Source organism: Cryptomeria japonica, unplaced genomic scaffold (genome assembly GCF_030272615.1).
Source record: "Cryptomeria japonica unplaced genomic scaffold, Sugi_1.0 HiC_scaffold_128, whole genome shotgun sequence".
Classification (NCBI taxonomy): Eukaryota; Viridiplantae; Streptophyta; class Pinopsida; order Cupressales; family Cupressaceae; genus Cryptomeria; species Cryptomeria japonica.
In genome coordinates this window covers 100001-115000 of record NW_026728950.1, presented here as the reverse complement: position 1 = coordinate 115000, position 15000 = coordinate 100001, and the positions used below count along the sequence as shown (strand labels likewise).

Sequence of the window (15000 nt, the reverse complement as noted above, 5' to 3'; positions counted from 1 at the left end):
AAACGGAAATTTTAAAATCTCGTTTTTTTTTTGCCTTTTATGGAAATTAGTGAAGGCATCGCATCAAAGGTGCGCACCTCGCTGCCCACCTTGGTGTGCTCCGAGGTGCCCACCACGGTGCGCAACGCCGGTGCGAACCCGGGAGCGCCCCGATGTGTGCTCCAAGGTGCGGCGTGCACGAAGTCGGACCCCGGTTTGCCCCGGGTGCGCACCTCGCGTGCACCTTGGTGCGCACACCTTGGCTGGGTTGCGCGGCCTGGTGGGCACCATGGTGCGCACCAAGGAGCGCTCCGAAGTGTGCTCCAAGGTGCGGCGTGCACGAAGTCGGAGCCCGGTTTGCCCCGGGTACGCACCTCGCGTGCACCTTCGCCGGGGTGGGCACCTCGGCTGGGTTGCGCGCCCTGGTGCGCACCAAGGAGCGCTCCGAAGTGTGCTCCAAGGTGCGGCGTGCACGAAGTCGGAGCCCGGTTTGCCCCGGGTGCGCACCTTCGCCGCGGTGCGCACCATGGCGTGCACGAAGTCGGAGCCCGGTTTGCCCCGGGTGCGCACCTCGCGTGCACCTTCGGCGGGGTTGCGCGCCCTGGTGGGCACCATGGTGCGCACCAAGGAGCGCTCCGAAGTGTGCTCCAAGGTGCGGCGTGCACGAAGTCGGAGCCCGGTTTGCCCCGGGTGCGCACCTCGCGTGCACCTTCGGCGGGGTTGCGCGCCCTGGTGGGCACCATGGTGCGCACCAAGGAGCGCTCCGAAGTGTGCTCCAAGGTGCGGCGTGCACGAAGTCGGAGCCCGGTTTGCCCCGGGTGCGCACCTCGCGTGCACCTTCGCCGCGGTGGGCACCATGGCGTGCACGAAGTCGGAGCCCGGTTTGCCCCGGGTGCGCACCTCGCGTGCACCTTCGCCGGGGTGGGCACCTCGGCTGGGTTGCGCGCCCTGGTGCGCACCAAGGAGCGCTCCGAAGTGTGCTCCAAGGTGCGGCGTGCACGAAGTCGGAGCCCGGTTTGCCCCGGGTGCGCACCTCGCGTGCACCTTCGCCAGGGTGGGCACCTCGGTGTGCTCCGAGGTGCGAACCCGAGAGCGCTCCGAGGTGCCCACGAAGTCGAAAGTCGGGTTAATTGCATTGTTTTCCCCGGGTGCGCTCCGAGGTGCGCAACATCGGCGCGCACCAAGGAGGGCTCCGAAGTGTGCTCCAAGGTGCGCACGATGGCGTGCACCTCTGGTGCGCACGATTCGGAGCTCGGTTTGACCGGGGTGCGCACACCTTGGCTGGGTTGCGCACCTTTTGTGCGCTCCAAGGTGCGCACGAAGTCGGAGCTCGGTTTGCCCCGGGTGCGCACCTTCGCCAGGGTGCGCACCTTGATGCGCACGCCTTGGCTGGGCTGCGCACCTTGGTGGGCGCCATGGTGCGCACCTTTCGTGCGCTCCAAGGTGCGCACGAAGTCGGAGCTCGGTTTGCCCCGGGTGCGCACCTTGGTGGGCGCCATGGTGCACTCCGAGGTGCCCAAGATTGGTGCGCACCAAGGAGCGCTCCGAAGTGCGCTCCAAGGTGCGCGCGAAGTCGAAAGTTGGGTTAATTGTCCGGTTTGCCTCGGGTGCGCACCTTGCGTGCACCTTCGCCAGGGTGGGCGCCTTGGTGCGCACACCTTGGCTGGGCTGCGCACACCTTGGCACCCGCGTTTCCTTCATTTTAAATTTTTTTTTTTTACAATCTCTCAAGTGGGAAATTCTATAATCTCAACTTTTTTTGCCTTTTCAGGAAACTTTTGAATGGAGCGCATCATTGGTGCGCTCCGAAGTGTGCTCCAAAGCTCTCTCCAGCTGCGTGCACCTGCCCCGGCCGCGCACCCGGCCCCGCCCAGCTTCGCTCACCTGTCCCGGGCGTCTGGTGCGGAACCTTAGAGTAAGAAACATCACCGTGCACCTTGGCCAACGTGCGCGACTCGACCGAGCGCGCACTGGCCGAGGTGCACACCGATTTCACCTGGGTGCGCGCGCAGCACCTCGGGCGCACCGGGGTGCGCGCACAACGCCCGGGTTGCACCGTGGCCTGTGTGCTCGGGGCGCCTCGGGTGCGCGCTCGGTGTCGCCCCCGCGCGCGCGGTAGTGCGGGCAGCGCACCCCGGCCCGGCCCGGCCCCGACGAGAACGCAAACGGGCAAAAGGTTTATTCAAATAGCATTGCGACGCCCGGCGAAAAACTAAAAAAGGGTGCAACACCGGGACTTCCCGGGAGGTCACCCATCCCAGTACTACTCCGGCCCAAGCGCGCTTAACTGCGGAGTTCTGATGGGATCCGGTGCACTAACGCTGGTATGATCGCACCCGTTATGAGCTTGTCGCAGTGTGTACTTAGCAAACCGCGACCCACGTGCGAATCCACCCCGGCCACCCACCCCCGTCGAGGTGCACACCCTCCCTCGCGAAGTGCGCCCCGTTCGCCAAGTGTGAGCCCTGCCCGGGTGCGCGCACCTTGCTAGGGCGTCGGGTGTGCACCCGGCCCGGCCTACGTGCGTGCACCTGGAGGGGGCGTCGTGTGCGTGCAGTGTCCCGTCTGCAACGCGGTGCCCACACACCACCTCGGGCGCAACGACCTGCGCTCACATGTGGGCCGAGTGCACCTTGGTGCATGTTCGGGGCGCCTCGGGTGCACGCTCGATCTTGCCCCGGTGCACCAAGGCGCTCGGTTTGCCCCGGGTGCGCACTTGGTGCAAGGTGGGCACCCAAAATAGGGATCAAGCACCAAAACACAAGTTTCGGGATGCAAAATGGGACCCAAGGACCACAAATGCGTTCCAAGACCCATGATGGGTCCACGAGAACAAAAATGTGTTCCGAGACTTAATAAACAAATATTGGGTTTTAGGAGAAGAAACATGCTCTGATGCCCAAAACGAGAATCGACCCCGAAAAGGCCACAGGCCAAAAGTGGGATGCGAGACAAAAAAAAATGGGACCCGAGGACCAAAATTGGGTTCCCAGGTCGAAGACAGGGCAACCGGACAAGAAACGACCTCTAAGGCTCGAAATGAGTCCCGACGACTAAAACTTGACAAGAAGCACCCATCAGGCACCCAACTCGACACCCATGGGATGCCGACCCACCCGGGCTTCCACCTAGCACACCTTGGCACCCACCCACCCTCGCACCCAACCTCGCACCCAACTTAGCACCTTTGAACCCACATTGGCACTCACCCTGACCCTGGCACCTTGGAACCCACATTGGCACTCACCTTGACCCTGGCACCCACCTTTGCACTCACCTTGGGACCCACCCTGGCTCCCACCTCGGCACCCACCCAGACACCCACCTTGGTTCCTTGGCACCCACCTTGGATCCTTGGCACCCACCCCGACACCCACCTTGGCACGCAACTTGGCTACTTGCCACCCACCTTGGCTCCTTGACGCCCACCCCGACAACCACCCCGTGACCTACCCTGGCTAGGGTTGGTGCACACCCACCCTGGTGCCCACCTTGGCACCCACCCTATGACCCACCTTGGCACGCACCTTAGTACCCACCCCGTTACCCACCCTAGGACCCACCCCGTGACCCACCTTGGCCAGGGTGGGTGCACCCACCCTGGTGCCCACCTTGGCACCCACCCATCCTAGCACCCAGCCTGTGACCGGGCTTGGAACCCAACCTTGCACCCGCACCCGTCTTGGCCAGTGTGGGTGCGCACCCATCCTGGCACCCACGTTGTGACACACCCTTTAACCCACGCACCCTAGCACCCACGTTGGCACCCACCTTGGAACCCAACCTAGCAACTTGGCACCCACCCCGTGACCCACCTTGGCATCCACCATAGCAGTCGCCGACTTGGCACCCACCTCGGCACCCACCTTGACACTTGTGGACCCACCTTGCCACTCACCCTAGCATCGACCCATCCTAGCACCCACCCTGGCACCTTTGCACCCTAGCACTCACCCATCCTAGCACCTAACCTGTGACCCACCTTGACACTCACCCTCGCACCCACCTTGGAACCCAACCTAGCACCCACCCACCCTGACACCAACCCTAGCACCTACCCACCCTTGCACCCACCCTGTGACCCATCTTGGCACCCACCCATCCTACCACTCAACCTATCACCCACCTTCTCACCCACCTTGGCATCCACCTTAGCACCCACCCACACTGGCACCTTGGCACCCACCTCGGGCAAGGTGGGTGCACACCCACCCTGGCACCCAATTTAGAACCCACCGAGCATGTTACCCACCTTGGCACCCACATTGCAGCCCACCCTAGTACCCACCCTATGACCCACATTGGCATCCACACCCTAGCACCCAGGCACCTCGACACCCGCCTTGACACCCACCCTAGCACTGAACCTGTGACCCACCTTGGAACTCACCCTAGAACCCACCCACCCTGTGAACCACCTTGGCATCCACCTTAGCACCCACCCACCTTGGCACCCACTCTAGCACTCACCCATCCTAACACCCAACTTGTTACCCACCTTGGCACCCGCCCTCGCGTCCACCTTGAAACCCACCCTAGCACCCACCCACGCAGGAGCCCACCTTGGCACCCAACCTAACACCCACGCATCCTGGCACCCAACTTGTGACCCACCTTGGAACCCACCCTAGTACCCACCTTTGAACCCACTATATCACCAACCCACCTTGGCACCCACCCTATGACCCTCTTTGGAATCCACCCTAGCACGCACCCACCCTGGCACCCACCATGGAGCGCACCCTAGCACCCACCCACCTCGGCACGCACCTCAACACCCACCTTGGTGTGCGCACTGCGCCAACCTCTCAAAGACCCTATGTGGTGCGCTCCAAAGTGTACACCTTTGGTGCGCTCCAAGGTGCGCACCTTTGGTGCACACCGAGGTGCACACCAAAGTGTGCACCGAGGTGAGCACCAAAGTGCACTCCAGGGTGCACACCAAGGCGTGCACCTTTGGTGCGGTCAATGCAAACGAATTCGGAAGTTGGGGTCGATGTCCTAATCGCTGCTGCAGACTACACGTATGAGAATCGGACAAATAGCTTTATATAGGGGAGGTGTTGCGTTTGATGGGTCGACTCCCCTGGTTGTGTGCACTGCACCAACTTCAAAGACCCTGTCTTGTTTAAGAAGTCAAAAGTTGGGGTGGATGTCCTAATCATTGCTGCAGTCTACGCATGTATGAGAATCAGACAAATAGCTTATATAGGGGAGGTGTTGCATTCGGTGGGTTGACTCCCCTGGTTGTGCGCACTGCGCCAACCTCAAAGACCCCGCATAGCAGAAGAAGTCGGAAGTCGGATTTTGGTGAGCACCAAGGCGTGCACCTTTGGTGCGGTCAACGCAGACGAATTCAGAAGTTGGGGTGGATGTCCTAATCGTTGTTGCAGGCTACACATGTATGAGAATCAGACAAATAGCTTATATAGGGGAGGTGTTGGGTTTGATGGGTCAACTCCCTTGGTTGTGCGCATTACGCCAACCTCAAAGACCTTGTTTTCGTTAAGAAGTCAAAAGTTGGGGTCAATGTCCTAATGGCTCCTGCAGGCTACACATGTATGAGAATCGGACAAATAGCTTATATAGGGGAGGTGTTGGGTTTGATGGGTCGACTCCCCTGGTTGTGCGCATTACGTCAACCTCAAAGACCTTGTTTTCGTTAAGAAGTCAAAAGTTGGGGTCGATGTCCTAATTGCTCCTGTAGACTACACATGTATGAGAATCAGACAAATAGCTTATATAGGGGAGGTGTTGGGTTTGATGGGTTGACTCCCCTAGTTGTTCGCATTACACCAACCTCAAAGACCTTGTTTTCGTTTAGAAGCCGAAAGTTGGGGTCGATGTCCTAATTGCTCCTGCAGGCTACGCATGTATGAGAATCAGACAAATAGCTTATATAGGGGAGGTGTTGGGTTTGATGGGTCGACTCCCCTGGTTGTGCGCATTGCGCCAACCTCAAAGACCCTGCATTGCGGATGAAGTCGAAAGTCAGAGTTTGGTGTGCTACAAGGTGTGGTCGAAGGTGCTCACCTAGGTGTGCACCTTTGGAGCACAGGAAAAGTGCCCTCCAAAAGTGCGCACCTTTGGAGTGCACAAAAGTGCCCTCCAAAAGTGCGCACCTTTGGAGCGCAGAAAAGTGCCCTCCAAAAAGTGCCCTCCAAAAGTGCGCACCTTTGGAGCGCAGAAAAGTGCCCTCCAAAAAGTGCCCTCCAAAAGTGCGCACCTTTGGAGCGCAGAAAAGTGCCCTCCAAAAAGTGCCCTCCAAAAGTGCGCACCTTTGGAGCGCAGAAAAGTGCCCTCCAAAAAGTGCCCTCCAAAAGTGCGCACCTTTGGAGCGCAGAAAAGTGCCCTCCAAAAAGTGCCCTCCAAAAGTGCGCACCTTTGGAGCGCAGAAAAGTGCCCTCCAAAAAGTGCCCTCCAAAAGTGCGCACCTTTGGAGCGCAGAAAAGTGCCCTCCAAAAAGTGCCCTCCAAAAGTGCGCACCTTTGGAGCGCAGAAAAGTGCCCTCCAAAAAGTGCCCTCCAAAAGTGCGCACCTTTGGAGCGCAGAAAAGTGCCCTCCAAAAAGTGCCCTCCAAAAGTGCGCACCTTTGGAGCGCAGAAAAGTGCCCTCCAAAAAGTGCCCTCCAAAAGTGCGCACCTTTGGAGCGCAGAAAAGTGCCCTCCAAAAGTGCGCACCTTTGGAGCGCACAAAAGTGCCCTCCAAAAGTGCGCACTTTTGGTGCGCACCAAGGCGCTGGTTCGGTCGTTGCAGGCGAGTTCGGAAGTTGGGGTCGATGTCCTGAGCGGAGGTGCAAACTACACAGGTGTCGGAATCGGACAAATAGCTTATATAGGGGAGGTGTATGCTTCGATGGGTCGACTCCCCAGGTTGAGCGCACCGCGCCAACCTCAAAGACCCTACGGTATGGATGAAGTCGGAAGTTGGGTCCGATGACCGATTCGATTAGTAGGTATGCTCATGAGGTCGGAATTTGGGTCCGATGACCTGCCATGTGCAGGAAGGCGAATGTTGACACTGTGCGTTGCAAGGTGCACACCAAGGCGCTGGTGCGGTCTTTTTAGTCGAGTTCGGAAGTTGGGGTCGATGTCCTGATCGGAGGTGCAAGCTACACAGGTGTGGGAATCGGACAAATAGCTTATATAGGGGAGGTGTATGCTTCGTTGGGTCGACTCCCCGGGTTGAGCGCACCGCGCCAACCTCAAAGACCCTACGGTATGGATGAAGTCGGAAGTTGGGTCCGATGACCGATTCGATATGTAGGCATACTCGCGAGGTCGGAATTTGGGTCCGATGACCTGCCACGTGCAGGAAGGCGAATGTTGGCACTGTGCGTTGCAAGGTGCGCACCAAGGCGCTGGTTCGGTCGTTGGAGGCGAGTTCGGAAGTTGGGGTCGATGTCTTGATCGGAGGTGCAAACTACACAGGTGTGGGAATCGGACAAATAGCTTATATAGGGGAGGTGTATGCTTCGTTGGGTCGACTCCCCGGGTTGAGCGCACCGCGCCAACCTCAAAGACCCTACGGTATGGATGAAGTCGGAAGTTGGGTCCGATGACCGATTCGATATGTAGGCATACTCGCGAGGTCGGAATTTGGGTCCGATGACCTGCCATGTGCAGGAAGGCGAATGTTGGGACTGTGCGTCGCAAGGTGCGCACCAAGGCGCTGGTGCCGTCGTTGCAGTCGAGTTCGGAAGTTGGGGTCGATGTCCTGGTCAGAGGTGCAAACTACACAGGTGTGGGAATCGGACAAATAGCTTATATAGGGGAGGTGTATGCTTCGATGGGTCGACTCCCTGGGTTGAGCGCACCGCGCCAACCTCAAAGACCCTACAGTATGGATGAAGTCGGAAGTTGGGTCCGATGACCGATTCGATACGTAGGCATATTGGCGAGGTCTGAATTTGTGTCCGATGACCTGCCATGCGCAGGAAGGCGGAATTTGGGTCCGATGACCGAGTTGATGGCGTGCCATGCGCAGAAAGGCGGAATTTGGGTCCGATGACCGAGTTGATGTTGATGGCCCGCCATGCACAGGAAGGCGGAATTTGGGTCCGATGACCGATTTGAAGGCGTGCCATACGCAAAAAGGCGGAGTTTGGGTCCGATGACCGAGTTGATATTGATGGCCCGCCATGCGCAGGAAGGCGGAATTTGGGTCCGATGACCTGACATACGCATGGAGTCCGACTCGGGGGCCGATGTTCGATTCGATGACTTGCATTGTGGGTAAAGTCGGAAGTTGTGGTCTTTGACCCGATTCGATGACCAGACTTCGGCTGCTTGAGAATCGGACAAATAACTTATATAGGGGAGGTAGTGTTCTCGAGCATCCTCCCCCCGTGCCCGTTTATGTCGATTGATGCTGGTGCTCGACTGGTTGGAGCGCTCGGATGCAAAAATCTTGCACCAGGATTTATCGATTGTGATGGACACGGCAAGTCTCCTGATTGCTATGCAGGAGCTCATCGTGAATCTCTATGCGGCCTTGGTATGGACTCGACCTGCGGAATGGTTCGGCAATGGTAGTCGCTCCAACACGTCCTTGCAATGGCCACAGAGGTGATTCGACTAGAGCTCCAGTCTAGCTTTTGGGTTGCTTGGCGGACTGGTATAGCCGCGATCGAGTTCCGGCCATGAACGTTTTAGATAGCTCTTGGGCTTTCTGGGACGGAAGTCGGAAGTTTGGGCTGTTGTCCGATTTGATGACCATTCTTCGGATGTGTGAGAATCGGACAAATAACTTATATAGGGGACTGTGTTGTCTCACGCAGCCCCCTCCGTGCCCCTCTATCTCGACCGATGTTGGTGCTTGAAAGGGTTGGGATCGCTCGGATTTATAAACGTGCACCACCATTTGTCGAGTGTGAGGGACGCGGCAGGTCTCCTAAATGCTATGCGGGCGCTCTCTGAGAATCTCTATCCGGCCTCGACACAGACTAGTCTTGCTGAATGGTTTGGCACTGGTAGTCGATCCAACACGTCGTTGTTGTGGCCGCCTAGGCGATTCGATTCGAGCCCCCGTCTAGCTTTTGGGTTGCTTGGCGGATTTTGCCCTATCCGCAAGTGAGCTCGGTCCCTAAACGTTCGAGAAACCCGATTGCTATGCGCCGACTCTCTTTTTTGCGAGCCTCCATCTAGCTTTTGGGTCTCTACGGAACGGAAGTCGGAATCTGGGACCGTTGTTTGATTCGACGAGGCAGACTACGGTTGTGCGAGAATCGGACAAATAACTTATATAGGGGAGGTGTTGACTGGAGCATTCTCCCCCGTGCCCCTCTAACTCGACCAATGCTGGCGCTCGAACGGTGGTAGCGCTCGGATTTTCATTGAGCGCCAGCATTGGTCGATTTAGAGGGGCATGCGAGATTCCCGAATGCTATGCGAGGGCTCTAACGGAAATGTCTATTGGTTTCGGTATGGATGCAATTGCGAGTGGTTCGGCAAAGGTAGTCGTTCCGATGCGTCCATGTCGTGGCCAAATCGATAATTCGATTTGAGCCCTCGTATAGCATTTGGGTCTCTCGATGTGATTCCGCATTCCAGTCCCTTTGGGCACTGCTTGAGCCGCATCCCAGGGGGTTCCCTTCCCAATAATCTGCCTCGCAACCCGATTGCTATGCGGTGAGGCTCCTCGGCCGCCTCGGAACTATCTGTGTATCAGACGCATCGCGGGATAAGGGGTTGGCAACGGTAGTCGCCCCAAGCGCGTCCGATGCTTGGACCATTCCGAGGCGGCCCTGAAGCCTCTTCCGTCTAGCCGTTGGGTCCTTCTCGCCGCATCCCTCGCCTCGCACCCCGATTGCTATGCGGTGAGGCTCCTCGGCCGCCTCGGAACTATCTGTGTATCGGACGCGTCGCGGGATAAGGGGTTGTCACTGGTAGTCGCCCCAAGCGCGTCCGATGCTTGGACCATTCCGAGGCGGCCCTGAAGCCTCTTCCGTCTAGCCGTTGGGTCCTTCTCGCCGCATCCCTCGCCTCGCACCCCGATTGCTATGCGGTGAGGCTCCTCGGCCGCCTCGGAACTATCTGTGTATCGGACGCGTCGCGGGATAAGGGGTTGTCATTGGTAGTCGCCCCAAGCGCGTCCGATGCTTGGACCATTCCGAGGCGGCCCTGAAGCCTCTTCCGTCTAGCCGTTGGGTCCTTCTCGCCGCATCCCTCGCCTCGCACCCCGATTGCTATGCGGTGAGGCTCCTCGGCCGCCTCGGAACTATCTGTGTATCGGACGCGTCGCGGGATAAGGGGTTGTCACTGGTAGTCGCCCCAAGCGCGTCCGATGCTTGGACCATTCCGAGGCGGCCCTGAAGCCTCTTCCGTCTAGCCGTTGGGTCCTTCTCGCCGCATCCCTCGCCTCGCACCCCGATTGCTATGCGGTGAGGCTCCTCGGCCGCCTCGGAACTATCTGTGTATCGGACGCGTCGCGGGATAAGGGGTTGTCACTGGTAGTCGCCCCAAGCGCGTTCGATGCTTGGACCATTCCGAGGCGGCCCTGAAGCCTCTTCCGTCTAGCCGTTGGGTCCTTCTCGCCGCATCCCTCGCCTCGCACCCCGATTGCTATGCGGTGAGGCTCCTCGGCCGCCTTGGAACTATCTGTGTATCGGACGCGTCGCGGGATAAGGGGTTGTCACTGGTAGTCGCCCCAAGCGCGTCCGATGCTTGGACCATTCCGAGGCGGACCCGAAGCCTCTTCCGTCTAGCCGTTGGGTCCTTCTCGCCGCATCCTTCGCCTCGCACCCCGATTGCTATGCGGTGAGGCTCCTCGGCCGCCTCGGAACTATCTGTGTATCGGACGCGTCGCGGGATAAGGGGTTGTCACTGGTAGTCGCCCCAAGCGCGTCCGATGCTTGGACCATTCCGAGGCGGACCCGAAGCCTCTTCCGTCTAGCCGTTGGGTCCTTCTCGCCGCATCCCTCGCCTCGCACCCCGATTGCTATGCGGTGAGGCTCCTCGGCCGCCTTGGAACTATCTGTGTATCGGACGCGTCGCGGGATAAGGGGTTGTCACTGGTAGTCGCCCCAAGCGCGTCCGATGCTTGGACCATTCCGAGGCGGACCCGAAGCCTCTTCCGTCTAGCCGTTGGGTCCTTCTCGCCGCATCCCTCGCCTCGCACCCCGATTGCTATGCGGTGAGGCTCCTCGGCCGCCTTGGAACTATCTGTGTATCGGACGCGTCGCGGGATAAGGGGTTGTCACTGGTAGTCGCCCCAAGCGCGTCCGATGCTTGGACCATTCCGAGGCGGACCCGAAGCCTCTTCCGTCTAGCCGTTGGGTCCTTCTCGCCGCATCCCTCGCCTCGCACCCCGATTGCTATGCGGTGAGGCTCCTCGGCCGCCTTGGAACTATCTGTGTATCGGACGCGTCGCGGGATAAGGGGTTGTCACTGGTAGTCGCCCCAAGCGCGTCCGATGCTTGGACCATTCCGAGGCGGCCCCGAAGCCTCTTCCGTGTAGCCGTTGGGTCCTTCTCGCCGCATCCCTCGCCTCGCACCCCGATTGCTATGCGGTGAGGCTCCTCGGCCGCCTTGGAACTATCTGTGTATCGGACGCGTCGCGGGATAAGGGGTTGTCACTGGTAGTCGCCCCAAGCGCGTCCGATGCTTGGACCATTCCGAGGCGGCCCCGAAGCCTCTTCCGTGTAGCCGTTGGGTCCTTCTCGCCGCATCCCTCGCCTCGCACCCCGATTGCTATGCGGTGAGGCTCCTCGGCCGCCTTGGAACTATCTGTGTATCGGACGCGTCGCGGGATAAGGGGTTGTCACTGGTAGTCGCCCCAAGCGCGTCCGATGCTTGGACCATTCCGAGGCGGACCTGAAGCCTCTTCCCTCTAGCCGTTGGGGCTTTCTCGCCGCATCCCTCGCCTCGCACCCTGATTGCTATGCTGTGAGGCTCCTCGGCCGCCTTGGAACTATCTGTGTATCGGACGCATCGCGGGATAAGGGGTTGGCAGTGGTAGTCGCCCCAAGCGCATCCGATGCTTGGACCATTCCGAGGCGGCCCTGCAGCCTCTTCCGTCTAGCCGTTGGGGCCATCTCGCCGCATCCCCCACCTCGCACCACGATTGCTATGCGGTGAGGCTCCTTGGCCGCCTCGGAACTATCTGTGTATCGGACGCATCGCGGGATAAGGGGTTGTCACTGGTAGTCGCCCCAAGCGCGTCCGATGCTTGGACTATTCCGAGGCGGCCCTGCAGCCTCTTCCGTCTAGCCGTTGGGGCCATCTCGCTGCATCCCCCACCTCCTCGGCCGCCTCGGAACTATCTGTGTATCGGACGCATCGCGGGATAAGGGGTTGGCAGTGGTAGTCGCCCCAAGCGCGTCCGATGCTTGGACTATTCCGAGGCAGCCCTGCAGCCTCTTCCGTCTAGCCTTTGGGGCCATCTCGCCGCATCCCTCGCCTCGCACCCCGATTGCTATGCGGTGAGGCTCCTCGGCCGCCTGGGAACTATCTTCGTATCGGACGCATCGCGGGATAAGGGGTTGTCACTGGTAGTCGCCCCAAGCGCGTCCGATGCTTGGACTATTCCGAGGCGGCCCTGTGGCCTCTTCCGTCTAGCCGTTGGGGCCATCTCGCCGCATCCCCCACCTCGCACCCCGATTGCTATGCGGTGAGGCTCTTCGGCCGCCTTGGAACTATCTTCGTATCGGACGCATCGCGGGATAAGGGGTTGTCACTGGTAGTGGCCCCAAGCGCGTCCGATGCTTGGACTATTCCGAGGCGGCCCTGCAGCCTCTTCCGTCTAGCCGTTGGGGCCATCTCGCCGCATCCCCCACCTCGCACCCCGATTGCTAGGCGGTGAGGCTCCTCGGCCGCCTTGGAACTATCTTCGTATCGGACGCATCGCGGGATAAGGGGTTGTCACTGGTAGTCGCCCCAAGCGCGTCCGATGCTTGGACTATTCCGACGCGGCCCTGTGGCCTCTTCCGTCTAGCCGTTGGGGCCATCTCGCCGCATCCCCCACCTCGCACCCCGATTGCTATGCGGTGAGGCTCCTCGGCCGCCTTGGAACCATCTTCGTATCGGACGCATCGCGGGATAGGGGGCTGTCACTGGTAGTCGCCCCAAGCGTGTCCGATGCTTGGACCATTCCTAGGCGGCCCTGAAGCCTCTTCCGTCTAGCCGTTGGGGCCTTCCCGCCCCATCCCTCGCCTCGCACCCCCGATTGCTATGCGGTGAGGCTCCTCGGCCGCCTTGGAACCATCTGTGTATCGGACGCATCGCGGGATAAGGGGTTGGCACTGGCAGTCGCCCCAAGCGCGTCCGATGCTTGGACCATTCCGAGGTGGCCCTGAAGCCTCTTCCGTCTAGCCGTTGGGGCCTTCCCGCCCCATCCCTCGCCTCGCACCCCGATTGATATGCGGTGAGGCTCCTCGGCCGCCTTGGAACTATCTGTGTATCGGACGCATCGCGGGATAAGGGGTTGGCACTGGTAGTCGTCCCAATCGCATCCGATGCTTGGACCATTCCGAGGCGGCCCTGCAGCCTCTTCCGTTTAGCCGTCGGGGCCTTCCCGCCGCATCCCTCGCCTCGCATCCCGATTCCTATGCGGTGAGTCTTCTCGGCCGCCGCGGAACTATACCTGTTATTGCTACTGCATCCTTCGGCTGGTAACCTCCTCTGCCGCCTTGGAACGTTCTCTTTGTCGGACGCGTCGCGGGATAAGGGGTTGGCACTGGTAGTCGCCCCAAGCGCGCCCGATGCATAGACCGCTCCGAGTCGACCTTGCTTTCAGCCTCTCACATGCATAGACCTCTCTGAGTCGACCCTGCAGCCTCTCACGTTTAGCCTTTGGAATCTCGCCTCACAACATGATTGCTATCCTTGATGCATCCCTTGCCTCGAGCCCTGATTGCTTTCTTGGCTGCATCCCTCCTCTCCTCACAGCCCGGTTGTCATCACTGCTTCATCCGTCGCTTCATGCATTCTGGCTGCTGGGCCCTTCCCACCGCACACCTCGATTGCTATCTCTTCTGCATCACACACCCCGATTGCTATCTCTGCTACATCCCTCGGCTCTCACTTCTGCATCCTTCGCCTCACACCTCGATTGCTATCAATGCTGCATCCGTAACCTCACACCCCGATTGCTATGCGGGGAGGCTCCTTGGCCGCCTTGGAAATTTCTGTGTGTCGGACGCACCGCGGGATAAGGGGTTGGCACTGGTAGTCGCCCCAAGTGCGCCCGATTCTTAGACCGCTTCGAGGTGACCTCGTAGCCTCTTTCGTCCAGGCTTCCTGCCTTCAACGCCCTTTTTACACCTCGATTGCTATGCGCGGGCTCGTTGGCGTCTATCACCTCTCTGCGAAGAGTGGCACGATGATTGTTGGGGTAAATCGTAGCAGTCCGATCTCTGGCCTTGGGCCATTGTGAGGGCTGATCGATTTCCTGTGCGCATCTCGTGTTCGCCCAGTAACAGACTCGACGACTTGTAATCGGTCTTGTTCCCGATTGTTCCTGGAGGTAGTCTTCGGAACTCTTGGATTTGACCTGTCACTCGAACTGTCCTCTTCCGAGGATGCTTGTGTGTGTGTGCTTGTGCCATTTCCTTGGCGGTATTAACGAGATATTAAAGAGCGGAGTGAGCGCCTCGCCCAGCTATGTTTGGGGCTCTCACTCCCTTACCCAGTGTGCGACCGCTTTGCACGTAGGTTGCGGAGCATCGCGACTCTTTCGATGTTTGGCGGTTGTCTTCCGGTGATGCGTTGGTCCCGAAGTGCACGTTACTAGCATTTCTGCCATTGTTCTCGATCTTTGGCACGTTCCTTCGTTGCAATTGGATATATATCTCCGTTTATACGCGCAGGCTTCTCCCGCCTATTCAGCGCTGTCCCACTCTCAGCACTCTCGTGGTCTCCTTGGCTTCTCTCTCCCGTGAGCGAGCTCTCTTCTCGAGTCTTTTCCATGTCCCATGGAGGTTGCCTTGCGAAATTCGGGCACACAAACGTGACCGGATAAGAGCGGAATTGCCTATGAGGAGAAGCTCACCTTAGGGAGCAGCAATGCCGAGTGTTTCGACAG

General features: G+C 59.4%; 1 non-coding gene across 1 annotated transcript; it reads right to left on the bottom strand.

Annotated features, from left to right (window-relative positions):
- Nucleotides 1–2198: 2198 nt before the first annotated feature.
- Nucleotides 2199–2317, bottom strand: LOC131866041 (5S ribosomal RNA). Its single transcript, XR_009364674.1, has one exon. It is a non-coding gene; the product is annotated as a 5S ribosomal RNA (ribosomal RNA).
- Between the last annotated feature and the right edge of the window lie 12683 nt (nt 2318–15000).